Below are 15,493 nucleotides of genomic sequence, written 5' to 3' on the forward strand. Positions count from 1 at the left end.
TCAGAGAGTTACAGTGGGGTTAGTGTATCAGAGAGTTACAGTGGGGTTAGTGTATCAGAGAGAGTTACAGTGGGGTTAATGTATCAGAGAGTTACAGTGGGGTAAGTGTATCACAGAGGGTTACATTGAGCTTTGTGTATCAGAGACAGCTACAGTGGGCTTAGTGAATCAGAGAGAGTTACATTGCGGTAAGTGTATCAGAGAGTTATAGTGGGGTTAGTGTATCAGAGAATTACAGTGGGGTTAGTGTATCAGAGAGTTACAGTGGGGTTAGGCTATCAGAGAGTACAGTGGGGTTAGTGCATCAGAGAGTTACAGTGGGTTAGTTTATCACCGAGTTGCAGTGGGGTTAGTGAATCAGAGAGTTACAGTGGGGTTAGTGTATCAGAGAGTTAGAGTGGGGTTAGTGTATCAGAGAGTTACAGTGGGGTTAGTGTATCAGACAGAGTTACAGAGGGGTTAGTGTATCAGAGAGAGTTACAGTGGGGTTAGTGTATCAGAGAGTTACAGTGGGGTTAGTGTATCAGAGAGTTACAGTTTGGTTGGTGTATCAGAGAGTTACAGTGGGGTTAGTGTATCAGAGAGTTACAGTGGGGTTAGTGTATCAGAGAGTTACAGTGGGGTTAGAGTATCAGCGAGTTACAGTGGCGTTAGTGTATCAGAGAGAGTTACAGTGGGGTTAGTTTATCAGAGAGTGTTACAGTGGGGTTCGTGTATCAGAGAGTTACAGTGGGGTTAGTGTATCAGAGAGTCACAGTGGGGTTATTGTATCAGAGAGTTACAGTGGGGTTAGTGTGTCAGAGATTTACAGTGCGGTTAGTGTATCAGAGAGAGTTACAGTGGGGTTAGGGTATCAGAGAGTGTTACAGTGGGGTTAGTGTATCAGAGAGTTACAGTGCGGTTAGTGTATCAGAGAGAATTACAGTGGGGTTAGTGTATCAGAGAGAGTTACAGTGGGGTTAGTGTATCAGAGAGTTACAGTGGGTTAGTGTATCAGAGAGTTACAGTGGGGTTAGTGTATCAGAGAGTTACAGTGGGGTTAGTGTATCAGAGAGTCACAGTGGGGTTATTGTATCAGAGAGTTACAGTGGGGTTAGTGTATCAGAGAGTTACAGTGCGGTTAGTGTATCAGAGAGAGTTACAGTGGGGTTAGGGTATCAGAGAGTTACAGTGGGGTTAGTATATCAGAGAATTACAATGGGTTTAGTGTATCAGAGAGTTACAGTGGGTTAGTGTATCAGAGAGTTACAGTGGGGTTAGTGTGTCAGAGAGTTACAGTGGGTTATTGTATCAGAGAGTTACAGTGGGATTAGTGTATCAGAGAGTTAGAGTGGGGTTAGTGTATCAGAGAGTTACAGTTGGGTTAGTGTATCAGAGAGTTACAGTGGGGTTAGTGTATCAGAGAGTTACAGTGGGGTTAGTGTATCAGAGAGTTACAGTGTGGTTAGTGTATCAGAGAGTTACAGTGGGGTTAGTGTATCAGAGAGTTACAGTGGGGTTAGTGTATCAGAGAGTTACAGTGGGGTTAGTGTATCAGAGGGTTACAGTGGGGTTAATGTATCAGAGAGTTTCAGTGGGGTTAGTGTATCAGAGAGAGTTACAGAGGGGTTCGTGTATCCGAGAGTTGCCGTGGGGTTAGTGTATCAGAGAGAGTTACAGTGGGGTTAGTGTATCTGAGATTTACAGTGGGGATAGTGTATCAGAGAGAGTTACAGTGGGGTTAGTGTATCAGAGAGTTACAGTGGGGTTAGTGTATCAGAGAGTTACAGTGGGGTTAGTGTATCAGAGAGAGTTACAGTGGGGTTAGTGTATGGCAGAGACTTACAGTGGGGTTAGTGTATCAGAGAGAGTTACAGTGGGGTTAGTGTATCAGAGAGTTACAGTGGTGTTAGTGTATCAGAGAGTTACAGTGGGGTTAGTGTATCAGAGAGTTACAGTGGGGTTAGTGTATCAGAGAGTTGCAGTGGGGTTAGTGTATCAGAGAGAGTTACAGTGGGGTTAGTGTATGGCAGAGACTTACAGTGGGGTTAGTGTATCAGAGAGAGTTACAGTGGGGTTAGTGTATCAGAGAGTTACAGTGGTGTTAGTGTATCAGAGAGTTACAGTGGGGTTAGTGTATCAGAGAGTTACAGTGGGGTTAGTGTATCAGAGAGAGTTACAGTGGGGTTAGTGTATCAGAGAGTTACAGTGGGGTAAGTGTATCACAGAGGGTTACATTGAGCTTTGTGTATCAGAGACAGCTACAGTGGGCTTAGTGAATCAGAGAGAGTTACAGTGGGGTTAGTGTATCAGAGAGTTACCGTGGGGTTAGTGCAACAGAGAGTTACAGTGGGGTTAGTGTATCAGAGAGAGTTACAGTGGGGTTAGTTTATCAGAGATTTACAGTGGGGTTAGTTTATCAGAGAGAGTTGCAGTGGGGTTAATGTATCAGAGAGTTACAGTGGGGTTAGTGTATCAGAGAGTTACAGTGAGTTAGTGTATCAGAGAGTTACAATGGGGTTAGTGTTTCAGAGAGTTACAGTGGGGTTAGTGTATCAGAGAGTTACAGTGGGGTTAGTGTATCAGAGAGATTTACAGTGGGGTTAGTGTATCAGAGAGAGTTACAGTGGGGTTAATGTGTCAGAGAGTTACAGTGGTGTTAGTGTATCAGAGAGTTAAAGTGGGCTTAGTGTATCAGAGAGTTACAGTGAGGTTAATGTATCAGAGAGTTACAGTGGGGTTAGTTTATCAGAGATTTACAGTGGGGTTAAAGTATCAGAGAGTTACAGTGGGGTTAGTGTATCAGAGAGAGTTATAGTGGGGTTAATGTTTCAGAGAGTTACCGTGGTGTTAGTGTATCAGACAGAGTTACAGTGAGGTTAGTGTTTCAGAGAGAGTTACAGTGGGGTTAATGTATCAGAGAGAGTTACAGTGGGGTTAGTGTATCAGAGAGTTACAGTGGGGTTAGTGTATCAGAGACAGCTACAGTGGGCTTAGTGTGTCAGAGAGAGTGACAGTGGGGTTAGTGTATCAGAGAGTTACAGTGGGGTTAGTTTATCAGAGAGTTACACTGGGGTTAATGTATCAGAGAAAGTTACAGTGAGGTTAGAGTGTCAGAGAGAGTTACAGTGGGGTTAGTGTATCAGAGAGTTACAGTGGGCTTAGTGTATCAGAGAGAGTTACAGTGGGTTTGTGTATCAGAGAGTTAAAGTGGGGTTAATATATCAGAGAGTTACAGTGTGGTTAGTGTATCAGAGAGAGTTACAGTGGGGTTAGTGTATGACAGAGAGTTACAGTGGGGTTAGTGTATCAGAGAGAATTACAGTGGGGTTAGTGTATCAGAGAGTTACAGTGGGGTTAGTTTATCCGAGAGTTACAGTGGGGTTAATGTATGAGAGAGTTAGAGTGGGGTTAGTGTATCAGAGAGAATTACAGTGGGGTTAGTGTATCAGAGAGTTACAGTGGGGTTAGTGTATCCGAGAGTTACAGTGGGGTTAATGTATGAGAGAGTTACAGTAGGGTTAGTGTATCAGAGAGAGTTACAGTGGGGTTAATGTATCAGAGAGAGTTACAGTGGGGTTAGTGTATCAGAGAGAGTTACAGTGGGGTTAGTGCATCAGAGAGAGTTATAGTGCGGTTAATGTTTCAGAGAGTTACAGTGGGTTAGTTTATCAGAGAGTTACAGTGGGGTTAGTGTGTCATAGAGTTACAGTGGGGTTAGTGTATCAGAGAGTTACAGTGGGGTTAGTGTATCAGAGAGTTACAGTGGGGTTGGTGAATCAGAGAGTTAGAGTGGGGTTAGTGTATCAGAGAGTTACAGTGGGGTTAGTGTATCAGAGAGTTACAGTGGGGTTAGTGTATCAGAGAGTTACAGTGGGGTTAGTGTATCAGAGAGAGTTACAGTGGGGTTAGTGTAACAGAGAGTGTTATAGTGGGGTTAGTGTATCAGAGTGTTACAGTTTGGTTAGTGTATCAGAGAGTTACAGTTGGGTTAGTGTATGAGAGACTTACAGTGGGGTTAGTGTATCAGAGATTTACAGTGGGGTTCGTGTATCAGAGAGTTACAGTGGGGTTAGGGTATCAGAGAGTACAGTGGGGTTAGTGCATCAGAGAGTTACAGTGGGTTAGTTTATCACCGAGTTGCAGTGGGGTTAGTGAATCAGAGAGTTACAGTGGTGTTAGTGTATCAGAGAGTTAGAGTGGGGTTAGTGTATCAGAGAGTTACAGTGGGGTTAGTGTATCAGACAGAGTTACAGAGGGGTTAGTGTATCAGAGAGAGTTACAGTGGGGTTAGTGTATCAGAGAGTTGCAGTGGGGTTAGTGTATCAGAGAGTTACAGTTTGGTTGGTGTATCAGAGAGTTTCAGTGGGGTTAGTGTATCAGAGAGTTACACTGGGGTTAGAGTATCAGCGAGTTACAGTGGGGTTAGTGTATCAGAGAGAGTTACAGTGGGGTTAGTGTATCAGAGAGTGTTACAGTGGGGTTCGTGTATCAGAGTGTTACAGTTTGGTTAGTGTATCAGAGAGTTACAGTGGGGTTAGTGTATCAGAGAGAGTTACAGTGGGGTTAGTTTATGAGAGATTTACAGTGGGGTTAGTGTATCAGAGAGAGTTACAGTGGGGTTAGTGTATCAGAGAGTTACAGTGGGGTTAGTGTATCAGAGAGAGTTACAGTGGGGTTAGTGTATCAGAGAGAGTTACAGTGTGGTTAATGTATCAGGGATTTACAGTGGGGTTAGTGTATCAGAGAGTTACAGTGGGCTTAGTGTATCAGAGAGTTACAGTGAGGTTAGTGTATCAGAGAGTTACAGTGGGGTTAGTTTATCAGAGATTTACAGTGGGGTTAAAGTATCAGAGAGTTACAGTGGGGTTAGTGTATCAGAGTTATAGTGGGGTTAATGTTTCAGAGAGTTACCGTGGTGTTAGCGTATCAGAGAGAGTTACAGTGAGGTTAGTGTTTCAGAGAGAGTTACAGTGGGGTTAATGTATCAGAGAGTGTTACAGTGTGGTTAGTGTATCAGAGAGTTACAGTGGGGTTAGTGTATGAGAGACAGCTACAGTGGGCTTAGTGTATCAGAGAGAGTGACAGTGGGGTTAATGTATCAGAGAGAGTTATGTAATGATATCAGCAAGTAGTGATGTTATTTGCCTGTTCGATTATGATGTCTTAATAGCATGATTGCAGGTATTGATTACTTATGCCTGACCAGCAGAGGTCATGTGACCGAGAGAAGCAAGGCAGAGAGTTTTACTTTCACTTTGATTCTAGCTGCATCACAGTATAGAGTGTTCTGTAAAAAGGCTGTTAAAAAGAGTTGAATAGACTTTAGATTAAAACAACTTTCTCTTTCAAGAAATGAGTCTTTATTGAACCCAAAAAGAAATCAACACATGATGTCAGAAGTGGCTGAAAGAAAAAAAAAAAAATCTGAAGTTAGCAACTTGATGGGACAGTGCAAGCAGTTGTGGTAAGTAAGCGAAATCAGCTCTCCACAGATTAGCAAGCCAGAAGAGAACATTGTTGCTTACCATTAGAGAATAGCTAACGAAGTGAAAAAATGGAAGGTTTACACCCACCGGCGACGCTTCATTTGTCAGGTAATGTGGCTGAAAATTGGAGAAGGTTCAAACAACGTTTAGAGTTGTATTTATCAGCAATCGGAGCTGAAGAGAAAAGTGATAATGTAAAAGCGTCACTGTTCTTACATGTCGTGGGTGATGAAGCACTGGAGGTATATAATAACTTCACATTTGCTGTTGCTGGAGACAAAATGAAGCTAGATAAAATAATGGAACAGTTTGAGGCCTACTGCATACCTAAACGCAACGTGACCTTTGAGAGGCACAAATTTTTCACATGTGTGCAGAAAATCGGCGAGACTATTGATCAGTATGTGACTGAACTGAGAAACCGGAGCAAATCGTGTGAATTTGGGGGACTCACAGACTCGCTGATAAAAGACAGACTGGTGTGTGGTATTCCAGCTAATGATCTAAGGGAAAGGCTGCTAAGAGAGCAAGATCTAGACCTGGGAAAAGCCATAGCACTGTGTAGGGTTACAGAGACTGTGAAGTTGCAGGCAAAGGAGCTGTTCAGTGACAATAGCTGCAACATGGATGCAGTGAGAAAGAACGGATACAAACCGTTTAACAAAGAGAGCGCCAATGTGAAAAAAGAGACGTGGCCAGCAAACGAAAATGAAAGAGACAATCGGAAGTCATGTAGTCGATGCGGTACACAGCATCCACCAAGAAAGTGTCCAGCATATGGTAAAACATGCAATAGATGCAACAAAAACAACCATTATGCCCGTTGCTGTAAGAACCAAGCGCAACAAAGCAAGGTCCATACAGTAGATGAAAGCGAGATAGAGGAATTCTATGTAGATGTGGTGTCTGAAAACAAAAAAGAAGAAAGAGACTGGATGTTGACACTAAAAGTGAACGACATACACATTCCATTTAAATTGGATACTGGAGCACAAGTTAATGTGATATCAGAGACCGATTTTAAGAGAATTAGACCCAGACCAAAGTTACATAGAATACAAGTGAAAGTGACCGGATACTCAGGTACTGATATACCAGTGAAAGGAAAATGCATTGTCAAAGTAACACACAAGGACAGAGAGCACACGCTAGCATTAATCGTGGTGCCAAAGGATGTGCAAGCCATACTAGGTTTAAAAGCCTGTGAGAGACTGAACCTGGTAAAGAGAGTCCTCGTTGTGGAAAGCGAAGGAGAGACAGTCTATGATGAACTCATGAAAGAGTACAAAGACCTATTTAAGGGTCTAGGCTGCATTCCAGGAGAACACACGATCAGAGTAGATAAAAGTATGACACCGGTCATACATCCATGTAGAAAAGTTCCGTTTGCTCTTCAAAAGCAACTGAAGGCAGAGTTGGACAGGATGGAAAGCGTGAACGTGATTCAGAAGATAGATGAGCCAACTGAGTGGGTGAGTTCCCTCGTCGTAGTGGACAAAAAGAATGGAAAGCTCAGAATTTGCCTGGATCCAAGAGATCTAAACAGAGCAATAAAGAGAGAGCACTTCAAGCTTCCTACACGTGAGGAAATCATGGCACAGTTTGCAAATGCAAAATATTTCAGCAAGCTAGATGCATCCTCCGGATTTTGGCAGATGAAGCTGGACGAAGCAAGTTCAAGACTGTGCACGTTCAACACTCCATTTGGCAGATACAGATTCCTAAGGTTACCATTTGGCATTGCCTCAGCTCCTGAAGTGTATCACAAGACTATCCATATGATCTATGAGCACCTGGAGGGAGTTGATACATCAATGGATGACATCATAGTATGGGGAACCACGAGAACTGAGCATGACGAGAGACTGAAAAAAGTGCTGGAAGCAACAAGGAAAACAAACCTGAAGCTGAATAGAGAGAAATGCCAGCTCGGGGTGACAGAACTGACATTCGTGGGAGATATCCTTAGCAGTGAGGGCATCAGACCAGATCCCAGAAAGGTGTCCGCCATTGAGAATATGCCAAGGCCACAATGCAAAAAGGACGTGCAGAGGTTTAATGGAATGATCAACTACATGGGTAAATTCATATCCAACCTCTCAGAAAAAATAGCGCCACTGCGAAGACTAACTGAAAAGAACATAGAATGGGAATGGAATCATGAGCATGAGAAGTCATGGAGCGATCTAAAGAAACTGCTCACAGAGGAACCTGTTCTGAGGTTTTATGACCCAGCGAGACCCATCAAGATATCATCAGATGCATCACAGAGTGGGCTCGGTGCCGTTCTTCTGCAACAATATGACTACTGGCAACCTATTGCATATGCATCGCGCTCAATGACAGATGCAGAGACGCGATATGCTCAAATAGAAAAGGAGCTGCTCAGCATCACATACGCCTGTGAAAGATTTCACCAGTTTGTGGCAGGACAAGCAATCAGTGTAGAGACTGACCATAAGCCCTTGATTGCATTGTTCCAAAAGCCACTGTATAGCTGTCCGCTTAGAATACAAAGAATGATGATCAGGCTGCAACGCTATACACTGAATGTTGCGTACACACCGGGTAAGCTGATGTATACAGCAGACACGTTGTCCAGAGCTGTTGATCCAAGTGAGCCCGCAAACACCACAATGGATGAAAAAGTGAATGCCTACGTGGACATGATCACAAGTGCACTGCCCATAGCAGATGCAAAAATGGAGCTCATAAAGACTGAAACAGACAAAGATGAAACAATGAGACGACTGAGAAAAAGCATCTTGGATGGATGGCCCAACATGAAGCAAGACTGCTCACCTGACATGGCAGAGTACTGGAACTGCAGGGCGGAACTATCAGTGGTCGAAGACATCATCTACAAAGGAAGTAAAATAGTTATCCCAAAGAGTCTGAGAAAAGAGATGCTAAAAAAGATCCATGGAGGACATCTGGGAATCGAAAAGTGTAAGACAAGAGCACGAGAGGTGATGTACTGGCCACGAATGAACCAAGATGTGACAAATGAGGTGTCAAACTGCACAATATGCCTGAAATATCGAGCAAGCAATCCAGTAGAACCACTAAAGCCACACCCAGCACCAGACAGACCTTACCAGAAGGTAGGCGCTGACCTATTCGTATGTCAAGGGAAGGACTATCTTGTCGTCACAGACTATTACTCCCTGTATCCAGAGGTTTGTAGACTGTACACCACCACTGCAGAAGCTGTGATAAGAAGTATGAAAGCCATATTCTCCAGACATGGCGTGGCAAGCGAGGTCTTCACAGACAATGGACCCCAGTTTAACAATGCAAATTTCCGACACTTTGCCAAAGAGTGGGACTTTGTCCACACAACGTCAAGTCCTCACTATCCACAGTCCAATGGACTAGTGGAAAAATCGGTCCAGACAGTGAAAAGACTGATGTACAAGGCAAAAGACAGTGGAACTGACTTCTACCAAAGCATGCTTGTATACCGCACAACGCCGCTCGAGTGTGGTATGTCACCAGCCCAACTCCTGATGGGACGTCGGCTAAGGTCAAACCTACCCATCCCGGAGAACCTCCTGAAAACAAAAGAGGGGGAGAAAGTGAGGAAGTTCAAAGAGCAACAGAAAGAAAAGCAAAAGTACTACTATGACAGAGGAACACAAAACCTACCTGAACTCCACACTGGTGACCAAGTAAGGTTGAAAGACAAAACAAACACATGGACTCAGAAGGGAACTGTCCTGAGTGAAGTTCAACCAAGATCATACACCATTCAGACAGATGAGGGTGCTGTTCTGAGAAGAAATCGTCGAGATCTTCTCATGGGACCAGCCACAGCAGGTCAAGAGACTGATACTGGTGAACAACCTGCTCACACAGCTGAGAACCAATCATCTGAGGCAACAACTCAGATTCAAGGACAATCAATCAGAAAATCCTCAAGACACGTGAAGCCTCCTGAGAGACTCATTGAGCAAATTTAAGGACTATTGTTAAAGAAGGAAGTAATGTTATCTTATTCTTTCTTCTAGTTCTAGTGTATTGACATATTTCATGTGAACACACAAAGCAATGGTAAAAAACCTTGATCATGATAATGATAATGTAAGTTCATTAAGTGTTACAGTTAAAATGCAGATTAATACAAAGAAAACATGTTGTTAGTTAAAAGTAAAATACTTTTGTTTTAAGAAAGGGAGACGTAATGATATCAGCAAATAGTGATGTTATTTGCCTGTTCGATTATGATGTCTTAATAGCATGATTGCAGGTATTGATTACTTATGCCTGACCAGCAGAGGTCATGTGACCGAGAGAAGCAAGGCAGAGAGTTTTACTTTCACTTTGATTCTAGCTGCATCACAGTATAGAGTGTTCTGTAAAAAGGCTGTTAAAGAGTTGAATAGACTTTAGATGAAAACAACTTTCTCTTTCAAGAAATGAGTCTTTATTGAACCCAAAAAGAAATCAACACAAGTTACAGTGGGATTAGTGTATCAGAGAGTTACAGTGGGGTTAGTGTATTAGAGAGTTACAGTGACGTTAGTGTATCAGAGAGTGTTACAGTGGGGTTAGTGTATCAGAGTGTTACAGTTTGGTTAGTGTATCAGAGAGTTACAGTGGGGTTAGTGTGTCAGAGAGTTACAGTGGGGTTAGTGTATCAGAGAGAGTTACAGTGGGGTTAGTGTATCAGAGAGAGTTACAGTGGGGTTAGTGTATCAGAGAGTTACAGTGGGGTTAGTGTATCAGAGAGAGTTACAGTGGGGTTAGTGTATCAGAGAGAGTTACAGTGGGGTTAATGTATCAGAGAGTTACAGTGGTGTTAGTGTATCAGAGAGTTACAGTGGGCTTAGTGTATCAGAGAGTTACAGTGAGGTTAGTGTATCAGAGAGTTACAGTGGGGTAAGTTTATCAGAGATTTACAGTGGGGTTAATGTATCAGAGAGAGTTATAGTGGGGTTAATGTTTCAGAGAGTTACCGTGGTGTTAGTGTATCAGAGAGAGTTACAGTGAGGTTAGTGTTTCAGAGAGAGTTGCAGAGGGGTTAATGTATCAGAGAGCGTTACAGTGGGGTTAGTGTATCAGAGAGTTACAGTGGGGTTAGTGTATCAGAGACAGCTACAGTGGGCTTAGTGTATCAGAGAGAGTGACAGTGGGGTTAGTGTATCAGAGAGTTACAGTGGGGTTAGTGTATCAGAGAGTTACACTGGGGTTAATGTATCAGAGTTACAGTGAGGTTGGTGTATCAGAGAGAGTTAAACTGGGGTTAATGTATCAGAGATTTACAGTGGGGTTAGTGTATCAGAGAGAATTACAGTGGGGTTAGTGTATCAGAGAGTTACAGTGGGGTTAGTGTATCAGAGAGAATTACAGTGGGGTTAGTGTATCCGAGAGTTACAGTGGGGTTAATGTATCAGAGAGTTACAGTGGGGTTAGTGTATCAGAGAGAGTTACAGTGGGGTTAGTGTATGACAGAGAGTTACAGTGGGGTTAGTGTATCAGAGAGAATTACAGTGGGGTTAGTGTATCAGAGAGTTACAGTGGGGTTAATGTATCAGAGAGAGTTACAGTGGGGTTAATGTATAAGAGAGAGTTACAGTGGGGTTAGTGTATCCGAGAGTTACAGTGGGGTTAATGTATCAGAGAGAGTTACAGTGGGGTTAATGTATCAGAGAGAGTTACAGTGGGGTTAGTGTATCAGAGAGTTACAGTGGGGTTAGTGTATCAGAGAGTTACAGTGGGGTTAGTGTATCAGAGAGAGTTACAGTGGGGTTAGTGTATCAGAGAGAGTTACAGTGGGGTTAATGTATCAGAGAGTTACAGTGGTGTTAGTGTATCAGAGAGTTACAGTGGGCTTAGTGTATCAGAGAGTTACAGTGAGGTTAGTGTATCAGAGAGTTACAGTGGGGTAAGTTTATCAGAGATTTACAGTGGGGTTAATGTATCAGAGAGAGTTATAGTGGGGTTAATGTTTCAGAGAGTTACCGTGGTGTTAGTGTATCAGAGAGTTACAGTGGGGTTAGTGTATCAGAGAGAGTTACAGTGGGGTTAGTGTATCAGAGAGTGTTATAGAGGGGTTAGTGTTTCAGAGTGTTACAGTTTGGTTAGTGTATCAGAGAGTTACAGTGGGGTTAGTGTATGAGAGACAGTGGGGTTAGTGTATCAGAGATTTACAGTGCGGTAAGTGTATCAGAGTTACAGTGGGGTTAGTGTATCAGAGAATTACAGTGGGGTTAGCGTATCAGAGAGTTACAGTGGGTTAGTTTATCACCGAGTTACAGTGGGGTTAGTGAATCAGAGAGTTACAGTGGGGTTAGTGTATCAGAGAGTTACAGTGGGGTTAGTGTATCAGAGAGTTACAGTGGGGTTAGTGTATCAGACAGTGTTACAGAGGGGTTAGTGTATCAGAGAGAGTTACAGTGGGGTTAGTGTATCAGAGAATTGCAGTGGGGTTAGTGCATCAGAGAGAGTTTCAGTGGGGTTAGTGTAGCAGAGAGTTACAGTGGGGTTATTGTATCAGAGAGTTAAAGTGGGGTTAGTGTATCAGAGAGTTAGAGTGGGGTTAGTGTATCAGAGAGAGTTACAGTGGGGTTAGTGTATCAGAGAGTTACAGTTGGGTTAGTGTATCAGAGAGTTACAGTGGGGTTAGTGTATCAGAGATTTACAGTGGGGTTAGTGTATCAGAGAGAGTTACAGTGGGGTTAGTGTATCAAAGAGTTACAGTGGGGTTAGTGTATCAGAGTGTTACAGTGGGGTTAGTGTATCAGAGAGAGTTACAGTGGGATTAGTGTATCAGAGTTACAGTGGGGTTAGTGTATCAGAGAGTTACAGTGGGGTTGGTGTATCAGAGAGAGTTACAGTGGGGTTAGTGTATCAGAGAGTTACAGTGGGGTTAGTGTATCAGAGAGTTACAGTGGGTTTAGTGTATCAGAGAGTTACAGTGGGGTTAGTGTATCAGAGAGAGTTACAGTGGGGTTAGTGTATCGGAGAGTTACAGTTTGGTTAGTGTATCAGAGAGAGTTACAGTGGGGTTAGTGTATCAGAGAGTTACAGTGGGGTTAGTGTATCAGAGAGTTACAGTGGGGTTAATGTATCAGAGAGTTTCAGTGGGGTTAGTGTATCAGAGAGAGTTACAGTGGGGTTAGTGTATCAGAGAGTTACAGTGGGGTTAGTGTACCAGAGAGTTACAGTGGGGTTAGTGTATCAGAGAGAGTTACAGTGGGGTTAGTGTATGGCAGAGACTTACAGTGGGGTTAGTGTATCAGAGAGAGTTACAGTGGTGTTAGTGTATCAGAGAGTTACAGTGGTGTTAGTGTATCAGAGAGTTACAGTGGGGTTAGTGTATCAGAGAGTTGGAGTGGGGTTAGTGTATCAGAGAGAGTTACAGTGGGGTTAATGTATCAGAGAGTTACAGTGGGGATAGTGTATCACAGAGGGTTACAGTGAGGTTTGTGTATCAGAGACAGCTACAGTGGGCTTAGTGAATCAGAGAGAGTTACAGTGGGGTTAGTGTATCAGAGAATTACCGTGGGGTTAGTGCATCAAAGAGTTACAGTGGGGTTCGTGAATCAGAGAGAGTTACAGTGGGGTTAGTGTATCAGAGAATTACCGTGGGGTTAGTGCATCAGAGAGTTACAGTGGGGTTAATGTATCAGAGAGAGTTACCGTGGGGTTAGTGTATCAGACAGAGTTACAGTGAGGTTAGTGTTTCAGAGAGAGTTACAGTGAGGTTAGTGTTTCAGAGAGAGTTACAGTGGGGTTAATGTATCAAAGAGAGTTACAGTGGGGTTAGTGTATCAGACAGAGTTACAGTGAGGTTAGTGTTTCAGAGAGAGTTACAGTGGGGTTAATGTATCAGAGAGAGTTACAGTTGGGTTAGTGTATCAGAGAGAGTTACAGTGGGGTTAGTGTATCAGAGATTTACAGTGGGGTTAGTGTATCAGAGAGTTACAGTGGGGATAGTGTATCAGAGAGAGTTACAGTGGGGTTAGAGTATCAGGGAGTTACAGTGGGGTTAGTGCATCAGAGAGTTGCAGTGGGGTTAGTGTATCAGAGAGAGTTACAGTGGGGTAAGCGTATCAGAGAGACTTACAGTGGGGTTAGTGTATCAGAGAGAGTTACAGTGGGGTTAGTGTGTAACAGAGAGTTACAGTGGGGTTAGTGTATCAGAGAGAGTTACAGTGGGGTTAGTGTATCAGAGATTTACAGTGGGGTTAGTGTATCAGAGAGATTTACAGTGGGGTTAGTGTATCAGAGAGAGTTACAGTGGGGTTAGTGTATCAGAATGTTACAGTGGGGTTAGTGTATCAGAGAAAGTTACAGTGGGATTAGTGTATCAGAGTTACAGTGGGGTTAGTGTATCAGAGAGTTACAGTGGGGTTGGTGTATCAGAGAGAGTTACAGTGGGGTTAGTGTATCAGAGAGTTACAGTGGGGTTAGTGTATCAGAGAGTTACAGTGGGTTTAGTGTATCAGAGAGTTACAGTGGGGTTAGTGTATCAGAGAGTTACAGTGGAGTTAGTGTATCAGAGAGAGTTACAGTGGGGTTAGTGTATGGCAGAGACTTACAGTGGGGTTAGTGTATCAGAGAGAGTTACAGTGGGGTTAATGTATCAGAGAGTTACAGTGGGGATAGTGTATCAGAGACAGCTACAGTGGGCTTAGTGAATCAGAGAGAGTTACAGTGGGGTTAGTGTATCAGAGAATTACCGTGGGGTTAGTGCATCAGAGAGTTACAGTGGGGTTAGTGAATCAGAGAGAGTTACAGTGGGGTTAGTGTATCAGAGAATTACCGTGAGGTTAGTGCATCAGAGAGTTACAGTGGGGTTAGTGTATCAGAGAGTTACAGTGGGGTTAGTTTATCAGAGATTTACAGTGGGGTTAAAGTATCAGAGAGTTACAGTGGGGTTGGTGTATCAGAGAGAGTTACAGTGGGGTTAATGTATCAGAGAGAGTTACAGTGGGGTTAGTGTATCAGAGAGTTACAGTGGGGTTAGTGTACCAGAGAGTTACAGTGGGGTTAGTGTATCAGAGAGAGTTACAGTGGGGTTAGTGTATCAGAGAGAGTTACAGTGGGGTTAGTGTATGGCAGAGACTTACAGCGGGGTTAGTGTATCAGAGAGAGTTACAGTGGGGTTAATGTATCAGAGAGTTACAGTGGGGATAGTGTATCAGAGACTGCTACAGTGGGCTTAGTGAATCAGAGAGAGTTACAGTGGGGTTAGTTTATCAGAGATTTACAGTGGGGTTAAAGTATCAGAGAGTTACAGTGGGGTTAGTGTATCAGAGAGAGTTACCGTGGGGTTAGTGTATCAGACAGAGTTACAGTGAGGTTCGTGTTTCAGAGAGAGTTACTGTGGGGTTAATGTATCAGAGAGAGTTACAGTGGGGTTAGTGTATCAGAGAGTTACAGTGGGGTTAGTGTATCAGAGACAGCTACAGTGGGCTTAGTGTATCAGAGAGAGTGACAGTGGGGTTAGTGTATCAGAGAGTTACAGTGGGGTTAATGTATCAGAGAGAGTTACAGTGAGGTTAGTGTATCAGAGAGAGTTACAGTGGGGTTAGTGTATCAGAGAGTTACACTGGGCTTAGTGTATCAGAGAGAGTTACAGTGGGTTTGTGTATCAGAGAGTTAAAGTGGGGTTAATATATCAGAGAGTTGCAGTGGGGTTAGTGTATCAGAGAGAGTTACAGTGGGGTTAATGTATCAGAGAGAGTTACAGTGGGGTTAGTGTATCAGGGAGTTACAGTGGGGTTAGTTTATGAGAGATTTACAGTGGGGTTTGTGTATCAGAGAGAGTTACAGTGCGGTTAGTGTATCAGGTTTACAGTGGGGTTAGTGTATCAGAGAGTTACAGTGGGGTTAGTGTATCAGAGAGTTACAGTGGGGTTAGTGTATCAGAGAGTTACAGTGGGTTAGTGTATCAGAGAGTTACAGTGGGGATAGTGTATCAGAGAGAGTTACAGTGGGGTTAGAGTATCAGGGAGTTACAGTGGGTTAGTGTATCACAGAGTTGCAGTGGGATTATTGTATCAGAGAGTTACAGT

The sequence above is a fragment of the Somniosus microcephalus genome, chromosome 8 (genome assembly GCF_052327205.1).
Source record: "Somniosus microcephalus isolate GS21.2 chromosome 8, FLI_Smic_1.0, whole genome shotgun sequence".
In the NCBI taxonomy this organism is placed as follows: Eukaryota; Metazoa; Chordata; class Chondrichthyes; order Squaliformes; family Somniosidae; genus Somniosus; species Somniosus microcephalus.